The sequence below is a fragment of the Hyla sarda genome, chromosome 4 (genome assembly GCF_029499605.1).
Source record: "Hyla sarda isolate aHylSar1 chromosome 4, aHylSar1.hap1, whole genome shotgun sequence".
Lineage (NCBI taxonomy): Eukaryota > Metazoa > Chordata > Amphibia > Anura > Hylidae > Hyla > Hyla sarda.
This window is the reverse complement of record NC_079192.1, coordinates 336,517,143-336,531,683: the sequence shown is the minus strand read 5'-3', so window position 1 is coordinate 336,531,683 and position 14,541 is coordinate 336,517,143. Positions and strand designations below refer to the sequence as shown.

The 14,541-nt window shown below is 37.2% G+C and overlaps 1 protein-coding gene across 9 annotated transcripts in view; it reads right to left on the bottom strand.

Annotated features, from left to right (window-relative positions):
- TENM2 (teneurin transmembrane protein 2) overlaps nucleotides 1–14,541 on the bottom strand; it is a 2,592,228-nt gene that overhangs the window by 1,205,576 nt on the left and 1,372,111 nt on the right. The gene's annotated exons all lie outside the window — the stretch shown is intronic.

The following is a 14,541-nucleotide window of genomic DNA, read 5'->3' as shown; positions in this document are numbered from 1 at the left end:
ATAGTATATATATATGGCCAGCACTACTATGTATAGTGAGATAGTATACATACATGACCAGCACTACTATGTATAGTGAGATAGTACACATACATGACAACCACTACTATGTATAGTGAGATAGTATATATACATGACCAGCACTACTATGTATAGTGAGATAGTATACATACATGACCAGCACTACTATGTATAGTGAGATAGTATGCATACATGACCACCACTACTATGTATAGTGAGATAGTATATATACATGGCCATCACTACTATGTATAGTGAGATAGTATACATACATGACCAGCACTACTATGTATAGTGAGATAGTATATATACATGACCACTACTACTATGTATAGTGAGATAGTATACATACATGACCAGCACAACTATGTATAGTGAGATAGTATACATAAATGACCACCACTACTATGTATAGTGAGATAGTATACATACATGACCAGCACTACTATGTATAGTGAGATAGTATACATACATGACCAGCACTACTATGTATAGTGAGATAGTATAGATACATGACCAGCACTACTATGTATAGTGAGACAGTATATATACATGACCACTACTACTATGTATAGTGAGATAGTATAGATACATGACCAGCACTACTATGTATAGTGAGATAGTATATATACATGACCAGCACTACTATGTATAGTGAGATAGTATATATACATGACCAGCACTACTATGTATAGTGAGATAGTATACATACATGACCAGCACTACTATGTATAGTGAGATAGTATAGATACATGACCAGCACTACTATGTATAGTGAGATAGTATACATACATGACCAGCACTACTATGTATAGTGAGATAGTATACATACATGACCAGCACTACTATGTATAGTGAGATAGTATATATACATGACCAGCACTACTATGTATAGTGAGATAGTATACATACATGACCAGCACTACTATGTATAGTATCTCACTATACATAGTAGTGCTGGTCATGTATATATACTATCTCACTATACATAGTAGTGCTGGTCATGTATGTATACTATCTCACTATACATAGTAGTGCTGGTCATGTATGTATACTATCTCACTATACATAGTAGTGCTGGTCATGTATGTATACTATCTCACAGTACATAGTAGTGGTGGTCATGTATGTATACTATCTCACTATACATAGTAGTGCTGGTCATGTATGTATACTATCTCACTATACATAGTAGTGCTGGTCATGTTTCTATACTATCTCACTATTCATAGTAGTGCTGGTCATGTATGTATACTATCTCACTATACATAGTAGTGCTGGTCATGTATATATACTATCTCACTACTATGTATAGTGAGATAGTATACATACATGACCAGCACTACTATGTATAGTGAGATAGTATATATACATGACCAGCACTACTATGTAAAGTGAGATAGTATACATACATGACCAGCACTACTATGTATAGTGAGATATTATACATACATGACCAGCACTACAATGTATAGTGAGATAGTATAGATACATGACCAGCACTACTATGTATAGTGAGATAGTATATATACATGACCAGCACTACTATGTATAGTGAGATAGTATATATACATGACCAGCACTACTATGTATAGTGAGATAGTATACATACTTGACCAGCACTACTATGTATAGTGAGATAGTATATATACATGACTAGCACTACTATGTATAGTGAGATAGTATACATACATGACCAGCACTACTATGTATAGTGAGATAGTATACATACATGACCAGCACTACTATGTATAGTATCTCACTATACATAGTAGTGCTGGTCATGTATATATACTATCTCACTATACATAGTAGTGCTGGTCATGTATATATACTATCTCACTATGCATAGTAGTGCTGGTCCTGTTTCTATACTATCTCACTTTACATAGTAGTGCTGGTCATGTATGTATACTATCTCACTATACATAGTAGTGCTGGTCATGTATATATACTATCTCACTACTATGTATAGTGAGATAGTATACATACATGACCAGCACTACTATGTATAGTGAGATAGTATATATACATGACCAGCACTACTATGCATAGTGAGATAGTATACATACATGACCAGCACTACTATGTATAGTGAGATAGTATATATACATGACCAGCACTACTATGTATAGTGAGATAGTATAGATACATGACCAGCACTACTATGTATAGTGATATAGTATACTTACATGACCAGCACTACTATGTATAGTGAGATAGTATAGATACATGACCAGCACTACTATGTATAGTGAGATAGTAGACATACATGATCAGCACTACTATGTATAGTGAGATAGTATACATACATGAGCACCACTACTATGTATAGTGAGATAGTATACATACATGACCAGCACTACTATGTATAGTGAGATAGTATACATACATGACCAGCACTACTATGCATAGTGAGATAGTATACATACATGACCAGCACTACTATGTATAGTGAGATAGTATATATACAAGACCACCACTACTATGTATAGTGAGATAGTATATACACATGACCAGCACTACTATGTATAGTGAGATAGTATAGATACATGACCAGCACTACTATGTATAGTGAGATAGTATACATACATGACCACCACTACCATGTATAGTGAGATAGTATACATACATGACCACCACTACTATGTATAGTGAGATAGTATATATACATGACCAGCACTACTATGAATAGTGAGATAGTATACATACATGACCAGCACTACTATGTATAGTGAGATAGTATATATTCATGACAAGCACTACTATGTATAGTGAGATAGTATACATACATGACCACCACTACTATGTATAGTGAGATAGTATACATCCATGACCAGCACTACTATGTATAGTGAGATATTATACATACATGACCACCACTACTATGTATAGTGAGATAGTATACATACATGACCACCACTACTATGTATAGTGAGATAGTATAGATACATGACCAGCACTACTATGTTTAGTGAGATAGTACACATACATGACCAGCACTACTATGTATAGTGAGATAGTATATATACATGACCAGCACTACTATGTATAGTGAGATAGTATACATCCATGACCAGCACTACTATGTATAGTGAGATAGTATACATACATGACCAGAACTACTATGTATAGTGAGATAGTATACATCCATGACCAGCACTACTATGTATAGTGAGATAGTATACATACATGACCAGCACTACTATGTATAGTGATATAGTATACATACATGACCACCACTACTATGTATAGTGAGATAGTATACATCCATGACCAGCACTACTATGTATAGTGAGATAGTATATATACATGACCAGCACTACTATGTATAGTGAGATAGTATAGATACATGACCACCACTACTATGTATAGTGAGATAGTATACATCCATGACCAGCACTACTATGTATAGTGAGATAGTATATATACATGACCAGCACCACAATGTATAGTGAGATAGTATAGATACATGGCCAGCACTACTATGTATAGTGAGATAGTATACATACATGAACAGCACTACTATGTATAGTGAGATAGTATACATACATGTCCAGCACTACTATGTATAGTGAGATAGTATACATACATGACCAGCACTACTATGTATAGTGAGATAGTATATATACATGACTAGCACTACTATGTATAGTGAGATAGTATACATACATGACCAGCACTACTATGTATAGTGAGATAGTATACATACATGACCAGCACTACTATGTATAGTATCTCACTATACATAGTAGTGCTGGTCATGTATATATACTATCTCACTATACATAGTAGTGCTGGTCATGTATATATACTATCTCACTATGCATAGTAGTGCTGGTCCTGTTTCTATAGTATCTCACTTTACATAGTAGTGCTGGTCATGTATGTATACTATCTCACTATACATAGTAGTGCTGGTCATGTATATATACTATCTCACTACTATGTATAGTGAGATAGTATACATACATGACCAGCACTACTATGTATAGTGAGATAGTATATATACATGACCAGCACTACTATGCATAGTGAGATAGTATACATACATGACCAGCACTACTATGTATAGTGAGATAGTATATATACATGACCAGCACTACTATGTATAGTGAGATAGTATAGATACATGACCAGCACTACTATGTATAGTGATATAGTATACTTACATGACCAGCACTACTATGTATAGTGAGATAGTATAGATACATGACCAGCACTACTATGTATAGTGAGATAGTAGACATACATGACCAGCACTACTATGTATAGTGAGATAGTATACATACATGAGCACCACTACTATGTATAGTGAGATAGTATACATACATGACCAGCACTACTATGTATAGTGAGATAGTATACATACATGACCAGCACTACTATGTATAGTGAGATAGTATACATACATGACCAGCACTACTATGCATAGTGAGATAGTATACATACATGACCAGCACTGCTATGTATAGTGAGATAGTATATATACAAGACCAGCACTACTATGTATAGTGAGATAGTATACATGCATGACCACCACTACTATGTATAGTGAGATAGTATAGATACATGACCAGCACTACTATGTATAGTGAGATAGTATACATACATGACCACCACTACCATGTATAGTGAGATAGTATACATACATGACCACCACTACTATGTATAGTGAGATAGTATATATACATGACCAGCACTACTATGAATAGTGAGATAGTATACATACATGACCAGCACTACTATGTATAGTGAGATAGTATATATTCATGACAAGCACTACTATGTATAGTGAGATAGTATACATACATGACCACCACTACTATGTATAGTGAGATAGTATACATCCATGACCAGCACTACTATGTATAGTGAGATATTATACATACATGACCACCACTACTATGTATAGTGAGAAAGTATACATACATGACCACCACTACTATGTATAGTGAGATAGTATAGATACATGACCAGCACTACTATGTTTAGTGAGATAGTACACATACATGACCAGCACTACTATGTATAGTGAGATAGTATATATACATGACCAGCACTACTATGTATAGTGAGATAGTATACATACATGACCAGCACTACTATGTATAGTGAGATAGTATACATCCATGACCAGCACTACTATGTATAGTGAGATAGTATACATACATGACCAGAACTACTATGTATAGTGAGATAGTATACATCCATGACCAGCACTACTATGTATAGTGAGATAGTATACATACATGACCAGCACTACTATGTATAGTGATATAGTATACATACATGACCACCACTACTATGTATAGTGAGATAGTATACATCCATGACCAGCACTACTATGTATAGTGAGATAGTATATATACATGACCAGCACTACTATGTATAGTGAGATAGTATAGATACATGACCACCACTACTATGTATAGTGAGATAGTATACATCCATGACCAGCACTACTATGTATAGTGAGATAGTATATATACATGACCAGCACCACAATGTATAGTGAGATAGTATAGATACATGGCCAGCACTACTATGTATAGTGAGATAGTATACATACATGAACAGCACTACTATGTATAGTGAGATAGTATACATACATGTCCAGCACTACTATGTATAGTGAGATAGTATACATACATGACCAGCACTACTATGTATAGTGAGATAGTATATATACATGACTAGCACTACTATGTATAGTGAGATAGTATACATACATGACCAGCACTACTATGTATAGTGAGATAGTATACATACATGACCAGCACTACTATGTATAGTATCTCACTATACATAGTAGTGCTGGTCATGTATATATACTATCTCACTATACATAGTAGTGCTGGTCATGTATATATACTATCTCACTATGCATAGTAGTGCTGGTCCTGTTTCTATAGTATCTCACTTTACATAGTAGTGCTGGTCATGTATGTATACTATCTCACTATACATAGTAGTGCTGGTCATGTATATATACTATCTCACTACTATGTATAGTGAGATAGTATACATACATGACCAGCACTACTATGTATAGTGAGATAGTATATATACATGACCAGCACTACTATGCATAGTGAGATAGTATACATACATGACCAGCACTACTATGTATAGTGAGATAGTATATATACATGACCAGCACTACTATGTATAGTGAGATAGTATAGATACATGACCAGCACTACTATGTATAGTGATATAGTATACTTACATGACCAGCACTACTATGTATAGTGAGATAGTATAGATACATGACCAGCACTACTATGTATAGTGAGATAGTAGACATACATGACCAGCACTACTATGTATAGTGAGATAGTATACATACATGAGCACCACTACTATGTATAGTGAGATAGTATACATACATGACCAGCACTACTATGTATAGTGAGATAGTATACATACATGACCAGCACTACTATGTATAGTGAGATAGTATACATACATGACCAGCACTACTATGCATAGTGAGATAGTATACATACATGACCAGCACTGCTATGTATAGTGAGATAGTATATATACAAGACCAGCACTACTATGTATAGTGAGATAGTATACATGCATGACCACCACTACTATGTATAGTGAGATAGTATACATACATGACCAGCACTACTATGTATAGTGAGATAGTATATATACATGGCCATCACTACTATGTATAGTGAGATAGTATATATACATGACCAGCACTACTATGTATAGTGAGATAGTATAGATACATGACCAGCACTACTATGTATAGTGAGATAGTATACATACATGACCACCACTACCATGTATAGTGAGATAGTATACATACATGACCACCACTACTATGTATAGTGAGATAGTATATATACATGACCAGCACTACTATGAATAGTGAGATAGTATACATACATGACCAGCACTACTATGTATAGTGAGATAGTATATATTCATGACAAGCACTACTATGTATAGTGAGATAGTATACATACATGACCACCACTACTATGTATAGTGAGATAGTATACATCCATGACCAGCACTACTATGTATAGTGAGATAGTATACATACATGACCACCACTACTATGTATAGTGAGATAGTATACATACATGACCACCACTACTATGTATAGTGAGATAGTATAGATACATGACCAGCACTACTATGTTTAGTGAGATAGTACACATACATGACCAGCACTACTATGTATAGTGAGATAGTATATATACATGACCAGCACTACTATGTATAGTGAGATAGTATACATACATGACCAGCACTACTATGTATAGTGAGATAGTATACATCCATGACCAGCACTACTATGTATAGTGAGATAGTATACATACATGACCAGAACTACTATGTATAGTGAGATAGTATACATCCATGACCAGCACTATTATGTATAGTGAGATAGTATACATACATGACCAGCACTACTATGTATAGTGATATAGTATACATACATGACCACCACTACTATGTATAGTGAGATAGTATACATCCATGACCAGCACTACTATGTATAGTGAGATAGTATATATACATGACCAGCACTACTATGTATAGTGAGATAGTATAGATACATGACCACCACTACTATGTATAGTGAGATAGGATACATCCATGACCAGCACTACTATGTATAGGGAGATAGTATATATACATGACCAGCACTACTATGTATAGTGAGATAGTATAGATACATGGCCAGCACTACTATGTATAGTGAGATAGTATACATACATGACCAGCACTACTATGTATAGTGAGATAGTATACATACATGACCAGCACTACTATGTATAGTGAGATAGTATATATACATGACCAGCACTACTATGTATAATGAGATAGTATAGATACATGACCAGCACTACTATGTATAGTGAGATAGTATACATCCATGACCAGCACTACTATGAATAGTGAGATAGTAAAGATACATGACCACCACTACTATGTATAGTGAGATAGTATACATACATGACCAGCACTACTATGAATAGTGAGATAGTATAGATACATGACCACCACTGCTATATAAAATAAGATAGTATACATACAAGACCAGCACTTCTATGTATAGTGAGAGAGTATATATACATGACCAGCACTACTATGTATAGTGAGAGAGTATATATACATGACCAGCACTACTATGTATAGTGAGATAGTATACATACATGACCAGCACTACTATGTATAGTGAGATAGTATATATACATGACCAGCACTACTATGTATAGTGAGATAGTATATATACATGACCACTACTACTATGTATAGTGAGATAGTATAGATACATGACCAGCACTACTATGTATAGTGATATAGTATATATACATGACCAGCACTACTATGCATAGTGAGATAGTATACATACATGACCAGCACTACTATGTATAGTGAGATAGTATATATACATGACCAGCACTACTATGCATAGTGAGATAGTATACATACATGACCAGCACTACTATGTATAGTGAGATAGTATATATACATGACCAGCACTACTATGTATAGTGAGATAGTATAGATACATGACCAGCACTACTATGTATAGTGATATAGTATACTTACATGACCAGCACTACTATGTATAGTGAGATAGTATAGATACATGACCAGCACTACTATGTATAGTGAGATAGTAGACATACATGACCAGCACTACTATGTATAGTGAGATAGTATACATACATGAGCACCACTACTATGTATAGTGAGATAGTATACATACATGACCAGCACTACTATGTATAGTGAGATAGTATACATACATGACCAGCACTACTATGTATAGTGAGATAGTATACATACATGACCAGCACTACTATGCATAGTGAGATAGTATACATACATGACCAGCACTGCTATGTATAGTGAGATAGTATATATACAAGACCAGCACTACTATGTATAGTGAGATAGTATACATGCATGACCACCACTACTATGTATAGTGAGATAGTATACATACATGACCAGCACTACTATGTATAGTGAGATAGTATATATACATGGCCATCACTACTATGTATAGTGAGATAGTATATATACATGACCAGCACTACTATGTATAGTGAGATAGTATAGATACATGACCAGCACTACTATGTATAGTGAGATAGTATACATACATGACCACCACTACCATGTATAGTGAGATAGTATACATACATGACCACCACTACTATGTATAGTGAGATAGTATATATACATGACCAGCACTACTATGAATAGTGAGATAGTATACATACATGACCAGCACTACTATGTATAGTGAGATAGTATATATTCATGACAAGCACTACTATGTATAGTGAGATAGTATACATACATGACCACCACTACTATGTATAGTGAGATAGTATACATCCATGACCAGCACTACTATGTATAGTGAGATAGTATACATACATGACCACCACTACTATGTATAGTGAGATAGTATACATACATGACCACCACTACTATGTATAGTGAGATAGTATAGATACATGACCAGCACTACTATGTTTAGTGAGATAGTACACATACATGACCAGCACTACTATGTATAGTGAGATAGTATATATACATGACCAGCACTACTATGTATAGTGAGATAGTATACATACATGACCAGCACTACTATGTATAGTGAGATAGTATACATCCATGACCAGCACTACTATGTATAGTGAGATAGTATACATACATGACCAGAACTACTATGTATAGTGAGATAGTATACATCCATGACCAGCACTATTATGTATAGTGAGATAGTATACATTCATGACCAGCACTACTATGTATAGTGGTATAGTATACATACATGACCACCACTACTATGTATAGTGAGATAGTATACATCCATGACCAGCACTACTATGTATAGTGAGATAGTATATATACATGACCAGCACTACTATGTATAGTGAGATAGTATAGATACATGACCACCACTACTATGTATAGTGAGATAGGATACATCCATGACCAGCACTACTATGTATAGGGAGATAGTATATATACATGACCAGCACTACTATGTATAGTGAGATAGTATAGATACATGGCCAGCACTACTATGTATAGTGAGATAGTATACATACATGACCAGCACTACTATGTATAGTGAGATAGTATACATACATGACCAGCACTACTATGTATAGTGAGATAGTATATATACATGACCAGCACTACTATGTATAATGAGATAGTATAGATACATGACCAGCACTACTATGTATAGTGAGATAGTATACATCCATGACCAGCACTACTATGAATAGTGAGATAGTAAAGATACATGACCACCACTACTATGTATAGTGAGATAGTATACATACATGACCAGCACTACTATGAATAGTGAGATAGTATAGATACATGACCACCACTGCTATATAAAATAAGATAGTATACATACAAGACCAGCACTTCTATGTATAGTGAGAGAGTATATATACATGACCAGCACTACTATGTATAGTGAGAGAGTATATATACATGACCAGCACTACTATGTATAGTGAGATAGTATACATACATGACCAGCACTACTATGTATAGTGAGATAGTATATATACATGACCAGCACTACTATGTATAGTGAGATAGTATATATACATGACCAGCACTACTATGTATAGTGATATAGTATACATCCATCACCAGCACTACTATGTATAGTGAGATAGTATACATACATGACCAGCACAACTATGTATAGTGAGATAGTATATATACATGACCAGCACTACTATGTATAGTGATAGAGTGTAGATACATTTCCAGCTATATGGGCACTGCTATGTATAGTGACATGGTATAGACACAAGGACGACACTACTTTGTATAGTAAGATAGAATAGATATATGACTATTATGTACACTGATAGTGTATAATAAATATGTGTCCGTCTGTTCGGGCACTTCTATGTATAGTGAGATCACAGTACAAATGGGTCAATGTACAGTACCTAGCACACTGTTGTCACAATACACAGCCTGGCTCTAAGTTAGAAGCCAGCCAGCATCCGAAGCACCCACTCATCCGAAGCGACCGCCCACCTAGCACCACCGTCGAAGATAGGGGTTTGTTACAGAGGGGATGTTACAGTGTGTCACGCCTAGTAGTAAGGTGATTACATGACGAAGGGGTTTGTTACAGTGTGTGACACACTGTAACAAACCCCTTCGTCATGTAATCTTAGTAGGAAGGTGGGGTGTGTCAAAAGGCGGGGTCAAGGGGTGGCAAAATTAGCTTTCGCCTAGGGTGGCAAAAAATCCTTTCATCACCAGCCCTGAATACACAGCCTGGCTTTATATACAGTCATGGCCATAAATGTTATGTTAAAAGTATTTCTCACAGAAAAGGATTGCAGTCACACGTTTTGCTATACACATGTTTATTCCCTTTGTGTGTATTGGAACTAAACCAAAAATGGGAGGAAAAAAGCTAATTGGGCATAATGTCACACCAAACTCCAAAAATGGGCTGAATAAAATTATTGGCACCCTTAACTTAATATTTGATTGCACACCCTTTGGAAAAAATAACTGAAATCAGTTGTTTCCTATAACCATCAATAAGCTTCTTACACCTCTCAGCCGGAATGTTGGACCACTCTTCCTTTGTAAACTGCTTCAGGTCTCTCTTATTGGAAGGGCATCTTTCCCCAACAGCAATTTTAAGATCTCTCCATAGGTGTTCATTGGGATTTAGATCTGGAGTCATTGCTGGCCACTTCAGAACTCTCCAGCGCTTTGTTGCCATCCATATCTGGGTGCTTTTTTACATATGTTTTGGGGTCATTGTCCTGCTGGAAGACCCAAGATCTCAGATGCAAACCCAGCTTTCTGACACTGGGCTGTACAGTGCAACCCAAAATCCGTTGGTAATCCTCAGATTTCATGATGCCTTGCACACATTCAAGGCACCCAGTGCCAAAGGAAGCAAGACAACCCAGAAACTTTATTGAACCTCCACCATATTTCACTGTAGGTACTGTGTTCTTTTCTTTGTAGGCCTCATTTTGTTTTCAGTAATCAGTAGAATGATGTGCTTTGCTTAAAAGCTCTATCTTGATCTCATCTGTCCAGAAGTCATTTTCCCAGAAGGATTGTGGCTTACTCAAGTTCATTTTGGCAAAATGTAGTCTTGCTTTTTTATGTCTCTGTGTCCTCCTGGGTCTCCTGCCATAGCATTTCATTTCATTTAAAATGTCGATGGGTAGTTCGCACTGACACTGATGCTCCCTGAGCCTGCAGGACAGCTTGAATATTTTTGGAACTTGTTTGGGGCTGCTTATCCACCATCCAGACTATCCTGCATTGACACCTTTCATCAATTTTTCTCTTCTGTCCACAACCAGGGAGATTAGCTACAGGGCCATGGGTTGCAAACTTCTTGATAATGTTCCGTACTGTGGACAAAGGCAAATCTAGATCTCTGGAGATGGACTTGTAACCTTGAGATTGTTGATATTTTTCCACAATTTTGGTTCTCAAGTTCTTAGACAGTTCTCTTCTCCTCTTTCTGTTGTTCATGCTTAGTGTGGCAACACAGACACACAATGCAAAGACCAAGTGAACTTCTCTCCTTTTTATCTGCTTTCAGGTGTGATTTTTATATTGCCTACACCTGTTACTTGCCCCAGTTGAGTTTGATAGAGCATCACATGCTTGAAACAATCTTATTCATCTACAATTTTGAAAGGGTGCCAATAATTTTGTCCAGACCATTTTTGGAGTTTGGTGTGACATTATGTCCAATTTGCTTTTCAACCTCCCTTTTTTAGTTTTGTTCCAATACACACAGGGAATCAACATGTGTATAGCTGTTACGCCGAGCGCTCCGGGTCCCCGCTCCTCCCCGGAGCGCTCGCTACACTCTCCTCACTGCAGCGCTCCGGTCAGATCCACTGACCCGGGGCGCTGCGATACCGCCTCCAGCCGGGATGCGATTCGCGATGCGGGTAGCGCCCGCTCGCGATGCGCACCCCGGCTCCCGTACCTGACTCGCTCTCCGTCGGTCCTGTCCCGGCGCGCGCGGCCCCGCTCCTTAGGGCGCGCGCGCGCCGGGTCTTTGCGATTTAAAGGGCCACTGCGCCGCTGATTGGCGCAGTGGTTCCAATTAGTCTGATCACCTGTGCACTTCCCTATATCACCTCACTTCCCCTGCACTTCCTTGCCGGATCTTGTTGCCATCGTGCCAGTGAAAGCGTTTCCTTGTGTGTTCCTAGCCTGTGTTCCAGACCTCCTGCCGTTGCCCCTGACTACGATCCTTGCTGCCTGCCCCGACCTTCTGCTACGTCCGACCTTGCTTCTGTCTACTCCCTTGTACCGCGCCTATCTTCAGCAGCCAGAGAGGTGAGCCGTTGCTAGTGGATACGACCTGGTCACTACCGCCGCAGCAAGACCATCCCGCTTTGCGGCGGGCTCTGGTGAAAACCAGTAGTGACTTAGAACCGATCCACTAGCACGGTCCACGCCAATCCCTCTCCGGCACAGAGGATCCACTACCTGCCAGCCGGCATCGTGACAATAGCAAAACATGTGTTACTGCTATCCTTTTCTGTGAGAAATACTTCAGTTTCTTGAAAAATGTCATTGATGCCAACATATCTGCCCATGACTGCATAGTACACAGCACCCACTGTTATCTCAAAACACACTGCTTTATATACTGTACATAGCCCACACCCATATTACAATATGATATGCAGCCTGGGTCTATATACAGTACATAGACAACACTGTTACTGTCATAATTTACAGCCTGGCTCTATATACAGTACATAGGTCTTGTATAGATCTATCTATACAGACACTACACGCAGTATACAGTACATAGTACACATTGTTATCACATTGCATACACTGCTTTATATACTGTACATAGCCCACACCCATATTACAATACAAAGCCTGGCTTTATATATAGTACACAGCACACACTGTTATCATAATTGACAGCCTGAGTCTATATACTGTACATAGCCCACACCCATATCATAATACACAGCCTAATACATGATTAAAAAAATGGTTGATTATTGATGTATATATTCCGCCACCGAATTCCTCTGTAATTTTTTGTAAAATCATCTCTATTGCGGCATCACATGCTGATATCCCGTTACTAATGATTGGAGATTTTAATACTGTTTTAGACAATACAATGGATAGATGCTCAATAAATATGGGGGTAGATCAAAACAAACTTACACCATTTGGTAATCTAATTGCTGAGGTGGGGTACACAGATTTGTGGCGTATGAGATATCCATTGATTAGACAGTATTCATGCTGTTCAGCCACCTATCTTTCTCTCTCACGGATTGATCTTGCCTTGGGGAATGATCTGATTTTTCCTTAAAGAAATTGGATCTTTTACGCAACTAGAACTTTATCCGATCACTCCCCCTTCAGGTAAAGATTCTATTGCAGAGTGATAACTCGGGCAGGCCACTGTGGAAAATTAATCCTTGCTGGCTTTCTAGTCTTGAGAAT